This window comes from Erpetoichthys calabaricus, chromosome 14 (genome assembly GCF_900747795.2).
Source record: "Erpetoichthys calabaricus chromosome 14, fErpCal1.3, whole genome shotgun sequence".
Taxonomy (NCBI): domain Eukaryota; kingdom Metazoa; phylum Chordata; class Cladistia; order Polypteriformes; family Polypteridae; genus Erpetoichthys; species Erpetoichthys calabaricus.
Window position 1 is genome coordinate 82,726,405 of NC_041407.2, and position 21,056 is coordinate 82,747,460.

Here is a 21,056-nt window from a genome sequence, read left to right on the forward strand (position 1 = left end):
CGATTTCCTCCCGTACAAGAAGTGCAATTATTGTATAAAATCCACATGAAAAAAATCCATACCATAATGCCAGTCCCCATTTCCTTTTATGTATCACCTCCTCAGAAAGCATTTTTTATGATTAAGACAATCCAGAAAGATGTACAGGGTTTTTACAATTAAGCCACTGGGTTTAGCTCGGGGTTGGAGGTGCTATAGTTGTATATAAGATCCTATTGCAAGGCCAATGCTTGCCTCTGGTCAACATTGTTATCTTATTTTCTTTGACCAAGGACTTTGCTCTCTTTCATGGCTTGCACTTGTTTTGCCCTCTTTTATAACCAGACATTATTATCAGAAACAACACATGAGTGTTCATGTTAGGGTGTGCACTTTGCTTTATTTGTTGTTTGATTAGTAAAGAATAACAATAAGTGAAGCAGAAAGGAAAGCACATTTCTGACGTTCAGTGTGAAAGGTTCAATAAGAAATATAAATCAAGACCAAGAAGAAAAATAAGAGCTTTCAAATAGTGAACATCATCAAAGGCTCCATAATAAAAAAGTGACGGATAGAAAGGCTGTACATAATGAAATGCATGTCATTTCTGAATCACACTAATGGACGCAGACTTTATTTTGTGTTGCAGACTGAGCCAGAAAGTCCTCTCTAGCAACTAAAAAGCGACAAAAGAAAACAAAACATCAGAAAGTGAAGCACTGAAATCTCCCACTGCAGAGTGGGATGAATGCCAAGGAAAATTATGTTTTGCTCTAGAAACATTCAAGCTGGTGTAGCGGTGGGACATACGTATTAGACAATGGCCTATAAGCTAGTCTCACATGTAGAATCATTACTTTTTTCTTCCTCTTTCTCTCTGTACGTAGATAGATAGATAGATAGATAGATAGATAGATAGATAGATAGATAGATAGATAGATAGATAGATAGATAGATAGATAGATAGATAGATAGATAGATAGATATTTTTTTTTATTTTTAAAAACAAACTTTATTGACAAAAACATCAGTCAACTATACAACAACTTACACATTATATTATTATATTATTACACATTATATTATTATAAATACATTTTCATGTTAAATATTTTTGGAAAAACACAACTGAACCCACAAAACTCCCCTAAAAACAAACCGCAGTTCTTCATTAATACAGTCACATAATATACTATTCACAAACCATATTGCTTTAAACTTGTCAAGATTCTTTGTGGATTTGTAAAAATTAAAATCTATCAAAATGCGATTAATGCACAGTATTTTAAAAACTACAATTGGATCTTGCAAACCACTCCCTACAATTTTATACCTTCTGGTTTTCCAAATGGCTAATTTACTTTGCCCCATAATAAAGTTTAGATAGATAGATAGATAGATAGATAGATAGATAGATAGATAGATAGACAGACAGACAGACAGACAGACAGACAGACAGACAGACAGACAGACAGACAGACAGACAGATAGATAGACAGATAGATAGATAGATAGATAGATAGATAGATAGATAGATAGATAGATAGATAGATAGATAGATAGATAGATCATAACATTCAACCATTAATTTTCATTCATTGCCTATATGACATCATCATAAGTAGCCTGATCACTTATTTCTCTTTCTGTGTGTCTTTTCCTCCCACATCCTAATAACATTATAATAACAGGTGACTATAATTTGGGTCTTTATAAGTGAATGTGGTTGTGTGTGTGTGTGTGTGTGTGTGTGTGTGTGCATGTGTGTGTGCGTGTGTGGGTGTGTGTGTGTGTGCGTGTGTGTGTGCGTGTGTGCAAGAGAGAGGCAGAGAGTACACTGTAATGGATGGCTGCTCTGTTCATGGCTGGTTCCCTCCTTGCACCCACTGTGATACTAAAATGAATAAGTGGGTTAGAAAATGAATGGACATACAGAAAAAAGGGAGAAGATAGCTATGCATACAAATGTATATACTATATATACACACTACTGGTCAAAGGTTTTAGAATAGCTTAGTTTTTCCATGTTTCTTCAAATTTATTCAGTTGCAGTACAATGAATGACCTAAAATGGTGAAGAGGTAAGCAATAAACTTACACAGGTTTACATTTAATTTATGTTAGCAAAAACTAAAAGAAAAAGTAAATTTCAGTATATTACAAACCAGGCCTTCTTCATGGAACAACTAATAGGTTACAACCTATAGAAATTAAAGTAAATTAATCCTTGCAAGTTAAAGCAAACAATTTGCCCAGGTGTCCCAACTTCTGTTGATTACTTAAAACCCTCTGTCTTAAAGCAGAGTTAAAACAGACTATGTTACTACACCCTGTAAAGTACTAACTGGATGATTTTACACTGTAGAAAGTTGCAAACTACAGTGATAAAGGCAAGAAAACAGCAATTAATAAATTAAACAACACCAAACGTTATTAGCCTTAGAAATGAAGGCCTTTCATTTAGAGGAATTGCAAATAAAATCAAAATGTCACTGAGTACAGTGGTGTCCTACACAATCTAAAGGCAATTGGAAATGGGAAGAAACTCTGATAGGAAGAGATCTGGCAGACCCAAAGTCAAGTTTCTGAGGGTCACCAGCTTGCATCATAGACGCCTCACAGCACAACAACTTCAAGCACAACTTAACAGCAATTGAGAAAAGTAAGTGTCAGTTTCTACTGTGAAGAGGAGACTGTGCTGCAGGCTTGACAGGGGAAGTGGCAGTAAGAAAGCCATTCTTTAAAGGAGAAATAGGACCTTGAAATACTGGGTTTGAAATAATGCAGACTGGAAGAAAGTCTTATGGACCAATGAATGAAAATTTAAAATATTCTGTTCATTACGCCAGGTTTTTGTACTGTGTCTAGTTGGTGCAAGAATGGTTCCTCAGTGTGTGACACTGACTGTCAAACATGGTGGAGGAAGTGTGATGGTCTGAGGTTCTTTTGCTTGAGGCAGAGTTGGTGAATTGCGTAGTGACTGACATTCTGAATTAAAAGGGTTACAACACCATTTTGCAGCACCATGCAATACCTTCTGGTCTGAGTCTAGTAGGTCAGGGGTTCATCCTACAACAAGACATTGACCCAAAACATATCTCCGGGCTATGTCAGAATTATGTTAAAAGAACAAGAAGATACACTTCAAAATAAGAAATGACCAGCACAGTCTCCAGACTTAAACCCCATTGTGTTAGTTTGGAATGCACTGGACAGAAGGCTGAAAGGAAAGCAACACATTTGTGGAAACTTCTGCAACAGTGTTGGGAAGATCTTTCAGACCAATATTTGATTTCACTTATAGAAAGAATGGCACCTGTGTGTTTGGCTGTTATAATAGCAAAAGGTGGCATCTTTTTGATTGATCAAAAATTTGAATAAAATTTTGTACACTTAATGATTCCTTCACTTATTTTTTTATTTGCCATTGTTTATTTGTTGTATGCCTTGATTTCAGGAAACATTAAGACATTAAACTGCATACATTTCCATATAACTGAAAAAACTGAGGTGTTCTAAAACATTTGAATGGTAGTGTGTAGAATCCTTCATTTATAAATTAATTTTCCAAAACCCTTTTATTCCAATTCAAGATAACCAGAAAGACCATAACAAATTAACCCAAAACAAATAGTATTTTGGGTGTGGATATTCAGACTGAAAATGAAGAGGAGCTGAGAACTGAAGTATGTATCATCAACATAGTGAAGGAGACAACAACTAGTTGCACAGCAGAGGCGTCATCTACATGGCAGGGAGTAGCCATTCTGCTTTTCTGCTCTTTGTGTCACCAATATGGCACACACGTGATTAGCCTCTGCTTTAATTTTCTCCTTCTCTATTTTTGGAAATCAGTGTTTGAAAGTATTTTATAGGATTGTTTTAAGCCTATTGTTTGAAAGGTGTCTTTGCTGATTTAATGGCTTTTCCACAAAATGTGCACACACTCACACATCTTTGTGATTTCTGAATCAGGATGGAAGCAGGAGCTTAACGCATCAGCATGCAATGTTTTAGCACCAGTCTGCCTGTGGGCTCTCTAGCTTTGGATTTTGGCTGTCGCTCTCAGCCACTAAGTCTCCTTTTTTTTTCTGCTGGCCAGGTTTTAGATTTGTAATCTCAGCCCAGCTGTTGACTCACCGAGAGTCTAAGACCCTGGGGCAGTGAGGTCACTCCATTTCCTCTGGCTGCCAATGGCCACCCTATTTCATGTGCACACATTATGTTTCCTCCTTGGGAACAGCAGGATGGAGTTTTTGTTTTGTTGTGTTTATTTATTGTTTTTTTTGCTGCTTTTGTTATTTTAGGCACTGGCTAGATTTGCAATAAGGATCAGAGAGGAAAGACTAGGGATGACAATGGAAAGAACGAGCTGTGGCATACTGGCAGGACACAAAATGATTAAGCATGGTAGCTCACTTAAAACCAATCCTCAAAATGTCTTCCAGAAGTGTCAAGAAACAAGCTAATTATGCCCCATGCCCAGGTCAACGTAAACACTAAGGGAATATCCACTGCTAAATCCTGCCTCCCCAGACACCTACAGTGAAACACTTAGGAAATCAGAAAGACTCCATTCATTGAAACTTCCCTGGGGCAAACAGATATGCTTGCATGGCCTACTTACTGCATAAAAACCAAAAATTCACATGTCCATGTGCCACAGAAACCAGTGCCATTCTTAGTCTTTATGCTGCACACCACACAGTCAGGGGATGAATTCAGTCCTAACTGGCATTGAACACAGCTGGCATATACTGTACACCCTGAACTGGATAAGCGGATTAGAACATTCATGGTTAAATGTCTAATATTGAGCATAGCAACCATCTTTATTTTATACAGCACACCTTTTCATAGCTAACATCGACTGGAAACTCTTTGATTTCAGTCATACTGGGCCCTATTTTTACACTTGAAGTTCTTCAACTTCAGTCTTTATTTTACACTGTGCCAAAGCTTTAAGATCCTCAATCTCAGCCTTTAATGTATATTGTGACTTTCATAGTGAAAACATAATTTTATATGCTGAGGTTTATAAAGGAGCACTGTTGAAATGTCAGCCACACACTTTATATAATATAGTGCCTCCACGTTTATGTTATAGAACATCTTTTCATAATTAGAACAATTTAAAAACTCTTCTTTGATTTCAATCATACTGAGCTGTGCCTCAAAGCTTTGACATATTCAGCTACAGCATTGAGTTTATATAGTGACTTTCCCAGCAAAGCGTCATTCAGCATCCTATATAGTGACTTTAATAGTGAGCACTGTTTCAAAGCATCTACCCGTTTGATCTCAATAGGGCAATAAATTTGAACACCTTTATGTTACTGTATATTTCAGCCTACAAAGGGAGTATCAAGAATGGAGAATGCCACTTAACCCAGTTCTGGCTCATAGGGTTGAACATTGGGTGCAAGGTGAGAAACAACCCTGGTCAGGGTGCCAATCTACTCTCTCACACACACAGCCAATGTGGAACTCGTCTGCTGGGAGAATAATAGAGTACCAACGCAGACAGAAAGAGACCATGCAGACATCACAATGACAAAAACAAGATGTTAGATTCACAGTCTTGAATATTAAATAATGACATCTCAATTAAGTCTTTATTTATAGAGCACCTTATTATAGTTGACAATGAAAAACTTTAGTCTGTTTGATCTCATTCATACAGATCTTTGTCTAAAAACATCAGTCTTTATTTTCTATAGTGACTTCTTTCTATACTGAATCTTGCAGTGGCTCACAGCTCCAGAGCCCTGGCTTTGATCACTGCTTAGTCATTGTGCATCTGTGAATGGAGTTTACTTGTTCTCTCTTTGTCTATGTGGGTCTTCCCCAGGTGATCCAGCTGCCTTACCCCTGTTAGGCTAAATAGTGATCCTAAATTGGCTGCTTGTGGATGAGTATACCATGTTGATTGAGTGGTTATCCCTCCAAGCCTTATTCTTGCCTTGTGCCTAATGCCACTGAGGTAGATCCTGACCAGGGCTGAATGGGTTCAATAATTGGTGGAGGGAAGGACTTTCACAGTGGACACTCTTTGGTGTTACTTCATATAGCATCTTTGCTAGTGACTACTTTTACAAAAGCTCAGGCCGTTCCATCTCAATGTTCAGGCTACTGGACTCTGCCCCAAAGCTTCACTGTTTATTTTGCATAGCATCTTTCACAGTAAACATTAGGTTAATGTATCGAGCTCTGATTTTTTTTCAATACAGCACCTTTCATAATGAGCCATTAGGACAAAACTTTCATTATAATATTGTTAGTTCTAGGCCAGATGTTGAAGGTCTTCCTCCTCACTAATGATGCTATATAGATCCTTACAATATAAATGTGGGTGCACAAAATGATTCCAGTCAGGTCAGGGTTGGAGATCTTGCATTGGTACAGCACATTGCCACAACCACCCCATGACGAAACAGCTCGGGATCCTGGTTGGCAACCTCCCAGGCAGACACGCCAATCCCACCCTCTGGAAATGTTTATCTATCTGCCACAGCCAGGTATTACGTGGGCGCCCCCTTGGCCTGGTACAGCTGCTCGGGTCTTCAGCAATGAGTATCCCATGAGCCAGATCAACCTTGGGGAATCACTTTACATGGCCGCAGTGCCCTGTCTGACGCTCCCTCACAATGCAGGTAATGTGCCTCATTCAGGACTCCTTGAGCAACCGCTCATTCGTCACAAAGTCAAACCAGTGGTACCCAAGGATTCTCCAAAGAGACACAGTACCAAAGGAGTCCAGTCTTCATCTCAAGTCATTGGAAAGCATCCATATCTTGCAACCATATACTGTAGCAAAACAGGAATCACCAGGGGACTCATGTATAAACGGTGTGTACGCAGAGAAATGTTGCGTACGAATGTTTCCACGCTAAAATCGCGATGTATAAAACCTAAACTTGGCGTAAAGCCACGAACATTTCCACGGTACCTCATACCCTGGTGTACGCAATTTCTCCGCTCAGTTTTGCAGACTGGCGGCACCTAGCGTCAAAGCAGTGCTACTGTTCCTGTGTGGTTACCCTTTCTTTCTTAGACCCACATTCCTGACACGGCTTTATAAATACACTGAAACTAACTGCATTTTGTTTATTAGTGTAATGCTTCTGATTGTAATTAACCTGTAGCAATATAATGGTCCAGGGAATAACCATAGTATTCCAAATACCATAACTGCTTTAGCATTGTTACTCTCACTGCATCTTCTTCTTCTTTCAACTGCTCCCGTTAAGGGTTGCCACAGCGGATCATCTTTTTCCATATTACCCTCACTGCACCACTCGGAGTATTTATATCACTGTATCTGAGTGGGGAATCACAGCAGCAGCTGATCGGAAAGAGAATTATCGATATACAGCATCAAGCAAATGCTTCAAAGCCTTTCCTGTACGGACCTCGCGGTTCACAAACAGTTTCATCCCAAGAACTATAAACGCACTCAATCAAGTGATCCTTGTAGAACTGTTTGTACTTATAAGTACAATTTTACCTCGCTGTAAACTTGCACTACAGTTATAATATTGCACAACCTGCGCCACTTTATAAAGTGCGTATGATGACGATATCATTTTTAAGATGAAATGCAGAAAAATATGTTGATTATATTATACAGATAAAACTTTAACTTCATTTACAGTAAATAATCTGTATTGTTAATAATTAAACATGTGAGGACACGGTGCCGCACCGCTAGCTAGTTCACGGATTGCTCCTGCATTGCTCTGTATTCTTGCTGGTGCTGACGCGACACTGGAAGGATAGACGGATAGAATAATTAAACATGTACTATGAAGATATTTCAATGTTCCTTAAAAGTTTTGAAGAATCGGCGTTCTAAGCTTACAGATGGCTTAAAGTCTATTACAGAGCTGATTGTGTGGCAATTGGGTATTTGGATAAAGGAAAGTAAGGACAGGAATTGGAGGTTAGTACATTTGAAAGAGACAGTACTTATGTAATAAATTATTTCATCGAAGGTCGCGCATGGCACAGCAAGCCTCTTGCATGAGATATGAACAATCACTGCGCCACCGTGTTCCCATGTTTAATAACATGCTTTCATTCCTATCATCATGAAAAAGATATCACATATACATCTCAGTATTTTAATTATTCAGAGAGCTGTAATATCACAAATGTAATGGATTCTGTGTCCTGTCAGAGAAAGAGAAAGAACGGAAGCACGTAGTGATTCACACACACAGAGCATATAGAAGATCAAATACAGAAAAAAGCATTTAACTTGCTACTTTAGTTATGATGGGATTTGAGAAACTAGTAAAATAAACGATTTTAAGATGAAGTTTATGATGTTCTACTTTAATGACAAAATAAACTACGTGATTAAAGTGGAAATTTCGAGATTAAAGTTGACATATCATGCTTTTTTCCCCACTGTGTGCCTATTTTTTTTCTCTGTACCCTAATAAGCTTTCATATGACACTCAGATGGTGGGCTACGACTCGCCTTTTCATGGCGACTTTGATATGTGACAATTTCTTTTTTATTTCGGCACTGTGCGACTTTGTGAACTTGAGCTTTCGAGTTTCTCCGACACTATGTCACTCGATCAACTTCCTCTTGTTGATTATACCACTGTTTAAACCAACAAATAGTACATTTTTCCTTTGCCTCCACTTGGTATTCGCTGAAATTCTTATATTTTCCCCCATGCTTTTCCCATTGTCTTTTCACAGAAGGCTATTTATATTGATTTGCATATTCAAAGAGGCGTAATTCTGGGAGGAGTTGGGGCGGGACAGAAGGTGCATGCACGTGCGTTACTTTTCACGCTGATCGGGATTTATGTAGCGGAAGAACGTGGAAGTTTGCGTATGCACAGATTCCTGCATCTGGATTTTTCTGTGCGTACGCACATTCCCGCTTTTGTGCTTACGCCATGTTATAGTGTGAGCTCTACGCACGCCGTTATACATGAGGCCCCAGGACTCTAAAGACTGGGACCTTCATCCTTTTGCATAGATATCGGGTGCCCACAGCCCTTTCTCATGGTTACACATGCTCTCCCAATCCATCTACTGACTTCATAGGAAGAGTCACCAGAGACATGAACGTCACTGCCGAGTTAAGTAAACCTCTTGACAAGGTTGACATTCTCTCTGCAGACAGACACACTGCTGATGGCTGTGCCTAAGAGGTCATTAAAGACCTGCATCTTGGCTTTTAATCCCAGACATTCGCAAGCCCAGACACTCAGATTCATCACTCAGCCTCTGAAGAACCCTGATCAAAGCCTCCATTGACTCCACAACTTGACACAAGGTAAAATAATCTGTGAAGCTATGCATTAGTCATTTAGAAATATAGAAATGAATTGAGAAACATTGCTTTATGTTATACACTATTTTTCAAATTTCAGGTTAATCTATTTCAGTGTTTAACTGTTGACAACAGACAACACATTAAGTTTGTGCTAACTCCCAAATACTGAAGTGTCCTACTAAGAGATAGGCCGTGGCAGTGCTCTACCACTTTCTTAGAAATTAACACTCTGGCACTCCCAGTATGTATGTGTGGCTCATCAGGATGCCAACGTACATTTGCCACTCTATAGATAATTACACTGCTTTCATCTCTTCACATTCAGCAGAAATGTCAGGGCCAACTTGCCCATCTGCTAGCATCTCATGCTGCCATTTCCGGACCCCTCAATAGCAGCTGTGAGTTAATAGAGAAGGCTAAATCTCCTGGAAGTGCAGCTTAGGCTCAACGTAAATCTGGCCAAACCATCCCACTGAATTTTTCCAGGCCTATTAAAGACTAAAAAGAGAAAATCTTCTGGTAATTCGAAAGAATAACAAAAGAGAAAGACCCAGTGCTCATTTAGCTAACTATAGAGCAGTTTGATCTGATGTGCATGTTTGGAGGTAAAATCTACCAATGAAGAAGTAAAAAATTTCAGAGCTGGCCCAGATGATGTTAGAACCCCCTACAGTTTTCACCCCACATCCTTACTCCTATTGCTGGCCTGATTAATGATGAATTATTGTTTGAGACCCCTTATTATTCCATGAAAGCATTTCAGCCCACCATCCCTTCATTTTTACACATGCTTAAGCCTATCCTGGCAAGATCACACACTTGGCAGAAACCAAACCTGTGATGGGACGCTCAGACACACCCACACTCATTTACACTAGGACAGCCAACCTGAAATCCATGTGTCCAGGATATGGAAGGAAACTCAAGGAAATTAAGAGACCCTGGATGATAATTGTGGTATTAAAAAAGAAAAAGAAAGAAAAAAAACTGCCTCAAGAAAGTCACTTTTCAAATCTGATGGGTGAAGTTGACCGTTCAGTGTAAATGGAAAATGGCGATGATAATGATGAGCATTAAATGCTAACATTATATTTTAATTTAATGGTAAATGATGTACCTGTTTTCTAAAAGTTTAGAATGTTTGGCCCCGAGGAAGAAGTCATCCCAAACTGCGTCAACATAAAAGACATGATTTTGATACTCCAGGTCAGGGTGGCTGGGCAGCTGGAGCCTATCCCAGCAATCCTAAGTAATATTTATATAAAACAATATTAACACAAATTGCATAAAAACAAACAATACATTAACGATAATATTCAAAACCAACAATAAAAAGTACAACATATACTGTATAAGCCCAGTGCTTAATGTAGAAACTAATCATTGCAGGCTTCTTGGTCCTCCTTGCGATGTGGTGTAAATTTTGCATAATTTCTTCCTTCAACAATTGCATTGTTGTATGTATTGTATTACATTGAGGAACTGGGGGGGTGGTATTTGGAGGTCCCCTGGGGCCAGTAGGCATCTGTTTCAAGGGGGAAACCAACCCCAGAGGGTACCAGCTTAAAAGCAAGACTCACATATTTATTTAGATATACAATAATAAACAAGGCGGCATGGTGGCGCAGTGATAGCACTGCTGCTTCGCAGTTAGGAGACCTGGGTTCACTTCCCGGGTCCTCCCTGCATGGAGTTTGCATGTTCTCCCCGTGTCTGTGTGGGTTTCCTCCGGGTACTCCGGATTCCTCACACAGTCCAAAGACATGCAGGTTAGGTGTATTGGCGATTCTAAATTGTCCCTAGTGTGTGCTTGGTGTGTGTGTATGTGTGTGCGTGCCCTGCGGTGGGCTGGCGCCCTGCCCGGGGTTTGTTTCCTACCTTGCGCCCTGTGTTGGCTGGGATTGGCTCCAGCAGAACCCCGAGACCCTGTAGGTTGGATAATGGATGGATGTTACTGCCATTGCTGAGCTGCTGAAACAGATTGGATGCACATCAATTCTTTCAAATAAACACTGGTGGTAACAGAAGACCCCTTTGTTAAGCAGTCTATGGTGTGTCAATCAGTATGCCTGTTGGTGGACTGGCATCCATTAGATTGTTTCTGGCATTGTTTCCCTTGTTGCCCTTACAGACAAATAAACTCAATGAAAAATGGTGGCCTTGCACAGGAAAGGCTACCAAATTTTCAGGAATGGCCAGGAGAGGAAACATTAAAGAAGCAGAGAACTAAAACCAGAAATGTGTCCTATCTTCCATTGCAGCCAAACCACTAATCTAAAAATCATCCATTCATCTATCATCTTCTTAAACTGCTATCCAGGACAAGGTTGTGGGGCAACTGGAGCCTATCCCAGCAAGAATCAGGCACAAGGCAGGAACATCACCTGGACAGGGCACCAGTCCATCACAGGTTAAACACACAAGCACAAGGGCCAATCTGGCCCCCCTAATCCATCCAAACTGCACATCCACAGACTGTTGGAGGAATCTCGAGCACATGATGGCTCTAATGGACATTTGTATATTTGACTGGCACCAAGAAATTGTTAAATTATAATTATGGAAGCAGATATGTTCAAGTTATGAAGAAATGGGAAGTTATTGGTGTTTTTTAAGTTTGGAGGTCAGTAAACTTATTACGAGTTTTATGTAAGCATTCTGCTGTTTTCTTAATTTGTTGATGAAGCCCAAGCAGTCAAACACCACACAGAAAGTGTCCTGGCTCCATTTTGAACTCAGATCTTTGGATCTCATTAATTGCTGCATTACTGCCCTACTCCCTATTTAAATGTATAAATTAACACCACATTCTATCATCTCCCACATCACTCTATGCTCAATGAGACTTGGATCACAAGTCTATCAGCTTGCAGGTGGACTGTGTAGTGACAGAGTGGCTAACATGGCTTCCTCCCAGCTTCTTGGACCTGGGTTCCACACATGTTTTCATTGTATTAGTGTCAGTCATTTAGGTCGGTGCACTCCAGTTTCTTATCCAAATGACTCCTACAATGGACTGGCATACAATCCAGGGATTGTTCCTGCTTTGCACTCAGTGCCCCTGGTACAGGTTCCTGCACCCTGTAACTCAGTATTGTGGTGGACCAGTCCAGAAAATGGAAGGATGGTATTCTAAGGTGATGGATGTGTCTGTAATAGGTGCAATATCCTCCTTATTTGGGGTAACTTTATTAGGTAAAAAGTGAAAGTGAAGTGAAATTGCTTTGCCACATAGCCAAGTGGATACACATGACATCACGTTAGGTGGGATTTTACACCATGTGTACCAGTGTCTACACATGAGAAGCAAGCCGGCATGTAAGACACCACAGTCCCTAAATAAAAATGTTACAATGACCAGAAAACCAGTAGGTCTACTAAAATGAAATGTTGGCCTCTCATTTACTGACTTTGTTAACCCACAAACTGAGATCGGAAACGGAGAAACAGGAAGCTTCCGAGTCAAGAAGATGTCAAATAGATGGTAGAATGAGAGTCTGGATTAACTTAAAATGCCCTTGAATCAAGTGTGCCTCATTACCCATTTATACACCAGTTTGACAGCTGGTCTTACCTTTTGTTGGGCTGGGAAAACTGCACACTGCCTCTGCAGTCGAGATGTCCCCATTTGGATATGCTTAGTAAAACAAGCGCCCTGATGTGGTTTAATTCACTCAAAAACCTCACCACTCTGCTTACTCGGTGCCTGCTGTACCGGCTTGGCAGATGGTATGCCATTGCTGTGTCACTGGACTTCTAATCTACACAGAGCCGGGCGAATTGCACATTTGTATAACTGCACTCAGAAATGATTGGAAAAGCAACCAACTCATTAATTAATCGCTTTATTTTTGATTTAATACCATCTTTCACAGTGAGCACCATAAAAAGAACTCAAGAAACAATACAAGTCAAGACAAAACAATAAACTTATATGGTCCTTATTGTCACATGTACAGTGAAATTCTTATTTGCATGTGCTATTCAGTGTTACCATGATTAGTAAGTAAAACTACTTGACCTTGAAACTTCTGTCAAACAATTGGACCAACTGCGGGATAATTCTTAATGAAAATCACCAAGTGATAAAACACAATGCAATTTAACCCTTTAAACACCCAACTATGCAAAACAGTTGGGCATTTGTCCCTTGACTTTCCCTAACTGTAGCCTGAAATGAGCTGGTGTCCTGTCTAAGGCTGAATCCCACCTTGCACCAAATACTGCATAAACAGGCTCCATCCATGTGACTATAAACTGGATAAGTAGGTTGAAGAAATTAATGTGTAGTCATGGTGGCACAGTGGTTAGCAATGCAGCCTCACAGCTATAGGACCTGGTTTCAGTGTCACTGTCTGTGTAGATTTTCTCCTCAAACTACCTTTCCAAATGCATCTCAACCATTTTGCTGCTACATTGTTCGATGAAGGGAATAATGCAGGCCTCCTCATAATCTGCTATGCCTCTGTCTCGCTTGTGTCTGTGTGGTGAATGCAATTACAGTGTTTACTGCCCCCCTAGTGTTACCCCATTCATCAACACTGACATGAAGAAGGGCTCTGAAATGACAAAGTTTGGCCTCCTTGCTTGTTCTGTTGATCTTTTTCCTTTTCTCTTACAATAAAGACTAACAAACATTATAGAGCCTTTTCAAACACCAAGCATATGGTAGATATACATGAGTCCCGGAAGGTTCAATGACTTGTCAGGGTCACACAGTGGATGACAGGAAGGGACTGAACCAGCATCCTTAAGATTTTAAGTTCATTGCCTTAAACACTTACTTGCCTGCTCATTCATACCTACAGATAAGATCCTTTGGTGCTATACTTTACAATAAGTAGAACCGAGCCAAATTGAAGAGAACCTCAGTTTTACTGTATTCAAAAATATGATTAATTGGCTTTTACCTCCACCCGTCAATACCACTGCTGTTATTTAAACACATTTAGTCCATACTAAGCGCTTGACTTGTGATGTGACCTGAGGACTCATCTCTTTCTTGAGAAATGGCTGCCAGTCATCACTGCTTATAGCTCTGCAGCCATTTCTCAAGAGGTAGGTGAGTCCTCGGGTCACATCACCGATCGAGTGGCTTTGGTCTATATTTTTTTGGAAACCCCCTAGTATCTAAAAAGCACTATTTAAAATAACGATTGATTTCATATAGGCATTCAGCATGGTGCCACAGTGTTTAAAGGTACTGCTTGTCGGCTCCAAGGGTTTGTGTGAACGTCTGTCTATGTCCACAAGGACTTTTTTCTCATATCTTGATTTATTCCCATATCCTGTGGGACAACAACTCCCTCATTCTCCATGGAGAGTGCCAGCCATTATTTGACAAAGTGTTAAAATAATGCTGCATTCCTCAAACTTTGCCTCTTTCTCTAACTCTGGTGAAGCCCCTGTACTGCCAGTGTCCTCTCCATTTAAGTGATTAGTGTCCCCTAGTGGTCCATAATGACATGCCTAGGCTTTCCTGCAATCATGAACATACCTTTCTTTGTTTTTAACTTGCCAGTGCTGAGCTCTTCCTCAGCTTCTGTAGTCTTATAATTTTTTTTAACCAGCTTGGCATCCTTAAAAACCACCATTCACAGGAATGAGTCCCTCCAGGGCAGTTCTGTACCACAAGTCCAATGAAGCTGAATTGAAGAGCACCTCCATTTGTGGGTCTTAATCTTTTATGCTTCTGCTTGTGCCTGATACTCACCAATGTGTGCCCTTTGGTCTGAGCACTGTTTACAATTAATCCACTTAGAAGTGCAGTTCACTGAAAAGCTCAAAGCTCTGCACCCTTTGGACAACTGGTCACCACATTGGCTGGTTATGTTGTTCTACACTTGTTTTGTGCAAACAGGAGCCTACCAGTGGTAAACACCTTATGAAGCGTTTTTTCTTACAAATGTGCAAACACAGCACAGTCAGGTCATGTGTCTTGCTTCAGATCACACAGTGGGAATTGAACCAGGAGCCTTGAGGTTTAAAGTCCAACGTATTAAATACTGACTACACCATACTGCCTGCCTTTGAAAAGAACTAAAAACTTGAATAAAAAACACCCACTTATTCATCGGTAGGCAGCATGGTGACACAATGGTTACAATTGTCTCTCAGCTAAAGCAACTTCTAACTATCTATGTGGAGTTTACATCTGTGTGGATTTTTTTTCACAAATTCTAATTATCTCCCACATTTCAATAGGATGCAGATTTGGTTAACTGGCATTGGTGTGACTATGAGCATTCCTCATGATGAACAACTATCTTCTACTTTGTACCCTGTGGCTCTTTATAACAGCACCTTCCATTTTTGAACTTGTTTTCCTACTAAAAGATGTAGGGATGCCTGAGCCAATCCCAGATCATCAGTCTCAAGTTTATATTGCGCTCTTCAATGTGAACATCATCCCAAATCCATTCAAATGCAAAGCAAAACTGTGTTGAGTGTTCTCATACATATTCATTGAGCGAGGACAAAGTCACCTTTAGTGACATGGCAAGGCCAGCACAGAGTGAATGTCCAATACAATCTAAAGCCCACAGCTTCACCTTAACCACTAGAACGCATCACAGACAAGCGACTCAACAAATCCAGGCACCCACAATCTATCTACGTCAGAAATAACAGGACATCCTGACTTCCACTAATAAGATGTCAAAACAGCAGGTGAGAGCAGGCACTTACTTACCAGGAGTAGCGGTCAGCCTTTCAGATCATCTGCTCCACACCATTCCGGCCTTTGTTGACTCCTGCAAAGCAAAGGGAATTGGTCTAAGATAGTTTGCTAAAGCTGACCCCCCACCCCCATACCACGGAGTGTTGCAGCTTCCTTTTTTAACGCGGAAATCACCACACTGAAGCTTGCAAAAGACGTCCAACCCAAGTTAAGAAATTTAGTGTGCTAATCGGCATGAAAGGGAACAAAAAAACCCTGCCTGCACAATGCCGGTGGGGGAAGAAAAAACAAAGCATTTTTGGAATGAGGGTGCAAGCAGATATGGGCAATGGAACAGTCTCTTCATCACCTTCCTATTTGGATAAACATCCATTCAATGGAAATGTGTGCCATGCTGCTAAACTGGTCCCTCCTGGAGTGCCAGCTTATTATACAGTACAGAGCACTGTAGAAAAAAAAGTACAAATTCAGCCTGTAAAATGCTGCAAATAAAATGGGAACAGTGTCTAAATATACACCCAAGCTGACGCTCCAGCAATATTAAACACATATCTGAAATCTAAATCATTTTCTGAAAGTTTTGTGTTCTGGATCAAAGAAGGACAGATATTAAAGTGTCATCAGTGAGCAATTGCTCAGGGCCTCGACCCTTTCATTACACATCCTCACACAGATAGGTTGACTGCCAGTCAGTATGCATCAGCTTATCCAGTTGACCTAATGTAGTTCTGCTTACTTACAGCTGGATGAAAAGGCTGGTTTGCATTCTAAAGATCTCAAGTCCTGCTATTGCTACCATCTCAGGGAGGATACGTGGCTGAAATGAAGTACATCACAATGAGTGAGTTCTTCAGCAGAGACATAGAATTTGTAAAATATGTTCTGTAATTAGTTTGACACTCTTCTATTGTCCACTCACCTATAAAGCACCTCTCTAACTAGTCATGTAGAATCACTAGCATTGCTGTCCTAAGGAGCAAAACATCAAGTTGAGACAATCCAATTATAGATGGGTGAGGGCACACAGGTTACAACACTGAGGTCACTCACACTGTGGACACTAGCTGGGACACATTGGCTTCTTATATCAGCTTAGTCCGCTCATACTGCATATTGCTGCTGGCGCCATCTGGGCACACATTCACTTGAGCTCACTTCAGTCAGTTGCTTCTACTGAACTGATAAAACATTCTGTGACGTGCTTTCGAAGGCTAAATATCCTTTCACTAGAACTCAGCATTTAAAGCAAAGGCAATGCTAGGAAGCCCTAGGGACTAACTATTCCAGTTAGCCTGTTTAGTGATTAGCAGAGTTGCACCCAAACTGCAACTTGGCTTACTCTGCTGAGTGCAATGCTTTTGGACAAGGCTGTTTACCCCTTCCTTGTTTTCCTATCATCTCATTGAGGGTGCACCAGGAAATCCAACTCCCACTCCAAGATGTTTGTTTTCCTGCTTGTCTGTTGATCAAACACTTTCCATAGTCCGGCAAGGACAACAAAGTCATTACTATTAATGTGAACAAAAGGCCCCAGCGGAGTCGGCAACAAATGAAAGCTCTTGGCAGGAAAACGAAAACATAGCACTCTCGTCGAGCAAGAAAGCTGCTGTTGAGATCTGTCTGCTGAAAAAACTCTCAGTGGGTAGGATGAAAATGAACAAGAAAACCCCACCTTACAAAAGTCTAAATAGATAGATAGATAGATAGATAGATAGATAGATAGATAGATAGATAGATAGATAGATAGATAGATAGATAGATAGATAGATAGATAGATAGATAGATAGATAGATAGATAGATAGGCAAACATCGATTTGGAAATTTGGCAATACCTAACATAATTCAGCAGTTGTTTGTAACATATCAAACCAGAGAAAAATATTACAGTGTCATGGGAGGGCTAAACCTATCAGGTCTGAATCGGGTTTAAAGCAGTCAATTGTAGGGCACACTCACATAGGATTATATTTAGAATGACCAATTAAACCAAAAGGAAGGTAGACCAGAGTCCATGAAGAAAGACATGACTGAACAATGGGAGAATATCCAATTTCCATGCAGAAAAGGGCTGGCCATGGGATTTGGATCCAGTATCCTGAAGCTGTGGGACTGGCCCACTAACCTCTGCACCACCATGCCATTTTCTTTTATATAAGGTGCCATTTCAGAATCCATTTACACCTAAGGACAAATATCTATCTATCTATCTATCTATCTATCTATCTATCTATCTATCTATCTATCTATCTATCTATCTATCTATCTATCTATCTATCTATCTATCTATCTAAACCACTTTAAGAATGACTTTGCCGCACTAAAGAGCCCCTTTGCTCCGTCACTAATCAGGAAGTGAATATATGGCCAGTGCAATTTTCTACATCATTTTCAGAGAGGCCCACCGAATCAACAATCTAATGAAAAGGGCAGACTCAGTTATGGGACACACTGCACCCCCTGAAGGCAGTAGCGAAAGACAGAATTTAAACAAATCTGAGTTGTATTATAAACAAAGATCCACATGTTATCCATGACACATAAACACTGAGTACTTTTGGCCAACAAATCATTTAGGAGAAGTGTATCATAAAACAATACTTGGACTCCTTCAGACCTAGAGCAATACATCTGTATAATGCCTCACTATGACTGTGATTGCCAGCTCAGAAGTTTTTTTTCTTTTTAGTTTTCTTCCTTTTCATTCTTTCTGGTGAGTTTTGTGTGTTGAGACCATAGTCTGTCTATCTATCTATCTATCTATCTATCTATCTATCTATCTATCTATCTATCTATCTATCTATCTATCTATCTATCTATCTATCTATCTATCTATCTATCTATCTATCTATCTATCATATAGTGCGTTTCATATCTATCTATCTATCTATCTATCTATCTATCTATCTATCTATCTATCTATCTATCTATCTATCTATCTATCTATCTATCTATCTAGCTAGCTATTATGTACTGCCTTTCACACTATCTATCTATCTATCTATCTATCTATCTATCTATCTATCTATCTATCTATCTATCTATCTATCTATCTATCTATCTATCTATCTATCTATCTATCTATCTATCTATCAAGATGAACTAATAGAAGTGGAGGGGAGTGCTGTACAATGCCTGGATACATATTTAGTTGCTGCCTAGGATGCCCTGCCTAGGGAAGTACATGTACCCACCATACTTACATGAGCTTCCTCCAGGGATTGTGGTTGATACAAATGAGTGCTGTTAACTTGACTGCTAGCTTTAAATTGGTCTAATATGGCAGCCCAGCTCATGAATCACTGTTGTGCTATCTGGGCTGAAGTGACTCCTAGGAGGCTATGGCTAGGTACCTCCTAAACACAGCATTAGAACATTGATGAGAATAGATCATTCAGCGAAACAAATCGTGCCAATCCTATTCACCTATTCCTCCAAAATACCATCAAGTCTAGCTTTGAAGTTTCCTTGAAGTCTTACTGTTTACCACTCTACTTGGTAATGCATCAAATGTGTATATAGTTCTTTGTTTGAAGAAAAACTTCCTCATGTTTGTGCAAAATGTCCCCTTAAAAAGTTTCAGACTGTCCCCATGTTATTGTTGAACTAATTTTAAAGTAACAGCCGGAATCCACTGTACTAATTCCTTTTATAATTTTAAACTTTTGAATCATGTCACTTCTTAAACTGAAAATGTTCAGCTACTTTAATCTTTCCCCATAACATAAAATTTGCAGTCCTGGCATAGTCTCTGTTCTCTGCAATGCTGTGTCCTTTTTGTAGCCTGGAGACCAAAACTGCACACAATACTCCAGGTGTGGCGTCACCAGCGCATTGTAAAGCTCGAGCAGAACCTCCTTGGACTTGTACTCCACACATCAAGCTGCTATATACCTTAACATTATGTTTGCCTTCTTAATGGCTTCTGAACACTGTCTGGAAGTTGATAGTGACGGGTCTGCTTCGACTCTTACAGTAAGTCCTTCTCATTAGGTGTACTTTCAAGTTTCAGACATATTGTTGTGCTTTTGAAAACTAACATTTTTACTTCTTATGTGTAATACTTTACACTTACTTACATTAATTTCATCTTCCACAAATCTATCCAAGCCTGTATTCTGTCCAGGTCTCTCTGTAATGATTCAACGCATTCTAGATTATCTGCCAATCCACCTAGCTTGGTATCATCTGCATACTTAACCAGCTTGTTGTTGATATTCCTATCCAGATCATTTACTGTATATATATATTAAAAACAGCAGCAGCCCTAGCACTGACCCCTCAGGGACACCACTCTTAACATCACTCAATTTCACATACAGTTCCTCGCATCATCATCCTCTACTTTCTGTGTTTTAGCTAATTTTGTACCTACACTTGTATCTACATAATACACCATGAACTCCCATTTCTTTTACCTTGATGCCCAATCTCTTGTATACCTTATCAAATGTTTTCCTATGCATCACTATGATCATATCCTTTTGTTGTTTCCTCACCGACTTCAAGCATATTAGTAAAACACAACCTCCCTCATTTGAACCCATGTTGACAGTTCCCTAAAACCCCTTTTCCTGTTATATGCTGCTGAATCATCTCCTTAATAATCCCTTTCATTAATTTACCTGAGGTTCACATTAAGCTTACTGGCCTATAGTTACTTGGATCTGCCCAATTACCCTTTTCATACAATATTTGCTATTTTACAATCTGTAGGAATTTCCCCAGTGTGCAGTGACTTTTGAAAAATATGCATCAAGGGTTTATATGTGTACTCACTAACCTCTTTCAGAACCCAAGGATAAATGTTATCTGGTACTGATGATTTGTTTGATTTCAAACCTATTTAATCCAAGCATCATGTCTCTCCCTACAATTTCCAAATCACGCAGTACCTCTACAGTAGTCCCTGTTACTGCTGGATTTTATCCACTTCCTCACAAGTAAAAACTTAAGAAAAATGCAAGTTTAGAGGAATTGCCACTCCACTTTCTGCATTCTGTAATCCCCCTTAGTACTGTGCAGGAACCAGCCTTGGAGAGGGTGAAATTTGAACCTTCCACAAGGATGAAAATAAAACTAACATGCAACAAAAGTGG

General features: G+C 39.8%; 1 protein-coding gene across 8 annotated transcripts in view; it reads right to left on the reverse strand.

The window, feature by feature from the left end:
* The window catches only part of yrk (Yes-related kinase), a 143,780-nt gene that overhangs the window by 60,546 nt on the left and 62,178 nt on the right, over positions 1 to 21,056 (reverse strand). For 4 of the 8 annotated variants that reach the window (XR_007933482.1, XR_007933481.1, XM_028819305.2 and 1 more), the window contains exon 2: positions 15,972 to 16,032. The exons of 2 other annotated variants lie outside the window; for them this stretch is intronic. The gene's annotated coding sequence lies outside the window, so the exon portion shown is untranslated. Of the gene's footprint in view, positions 1 to 15,967; positions 16,033 to 21,056 lie in introns of all 8 variants that reach the window. 2 more of the 8 variants (XM_051919013.1, XM_028819306.2) reach the window with 1 other exon arrangement.